We start from the raw sequence: 1,506 nt of genomic DNA, 5'->3' as shown, positions 1-1,506 counted from the left end.
AGATAATGTCTCTTGTAGATAATGTCTCCTGTAGATAATGTCTCTTGTAGATAATGTCTCCTGTAGATAATGTCTCTTGTAGATAATGTCTCCTGTAGATAATGTCTCCTGTAGATAATGTCTCTTGTAGATAATGTCTCCTGTAGATAATGTCTCTTGTAGATAATGTCTCTTGTAGATAATGTCTCTTGTAGATAATGTCTCCTGTAGATAATGTCTCTTGTAGATAATGTCTCTTGTAGATAATGTCTCCTGTAGATAATGTCTCCTGTAGATAATGTCTCCTGTAGATAATGTCTCTTGTAGATAATGTCTCCTGTAGATAATGTCTCTTGTAGATAATGTCTCTTGTAGATAATGTCTCTTGTAGATAATGTCTCCTGTAGATAATGTCTCTTGTAGATAATGTCTCTTGTAGATAATGTCTCTTGTAGATAATGTCTTTTGTAGATAATGTCTCCTGTAGATAATGTCTCTTGTAGATAATGTCTCCTGTAGATAATGTCTCCTGTAGATAATGTCTCTTGTAGATAATGTCTCCTGTAGATAATGTCTCCTGTAGATAATGTCTCCTGTAGATAATGTCTCTTGTAGATAATGTCTCTTGTAGATAATGTCTCCTGTAGATAATGTCTCCTGTAGATAATGTCTCCTGTAGATAATGTCTCCTGTAGATAATGTCTCTTGTAGATAATGTCTCCTGTAGATAATGTCTCTTGTAGATAATGTCTCTTGTAGATAATGTCTCCTGTAGATAATGTCTCCTGTAGATAATGTCTCCTGTAGATAATGTCTCTTGTAGATAATGTCTCCTGTAGATAATGTCTCTTGTAGATAATGTCTCTTGTAGATAATGTCTCTTGTAGATAATGTCTCTTGTAGATAATGTCTCCTGTAGATAATGTCTCTTGTAGATAATGTCTCTTGTAGATAATGTCTCTTGTAGATAATGTCTCCTGTAGATAATGTCTCCTGTAGATAATGTCTCTTGTAGATAATGTCTCTTGTAGATAATGTCTCCTGTAGATAATGTCTCCTGTAGATAATGTCTCCTGTAGATAATGTCTCTTGTAGATAATGTCTCCTGTAGATAATGTCTCTTGTAGATAATGTCTCTTGTAGATAATGTCTCTTGTAGATAATGTCTCTTGTAGATAATGTCTCCTGTAGATAATGTCTCTTGTAGATAATGTCTCTTGTAGATAATGTCTCTTGTAGATAATGTCTCTTGTAGATAATGTCTCTTGTAGATAATGTCTCTTGTAGATAATGTCTCTTGTAGATAATGTCTCCTGTAGATAATGTCTCTTGTAGATAATGTCTCCTGTAGATAATGTCTCCTGTAGATAATGTCTCCTGTAGATAATGTCTCCTGTAGATAATGTCTCCTGTAGATAATGTCTCTTGTAGATAATGTCTCTTGTAGATAATGTCTCCTGTAGATAATGTCTCTTGTAGATAATGTCTCCTGTAGATAATGTCTCTTGTAGATAATGTCTCCTGTAG

Source organism: Entelurus aequoreus, linkage group LG14, assembly GCF_033978785.1.
Source record: "Entelurus aequoreus isolate RoL-2023_Sb linkage group LG14, RoL_Eaeq_v1.1, whole genome shotgun sequence".
Taxonomy (NCBI): Eukaryota; Metazoa; Chordata; class Actinopteri; order Syngnathiformes; family Syngnathidae; genus Entelurus; species Entelurus aequoreus.
Note: the sequence above shows the minus strand (reverse complement) of the source record.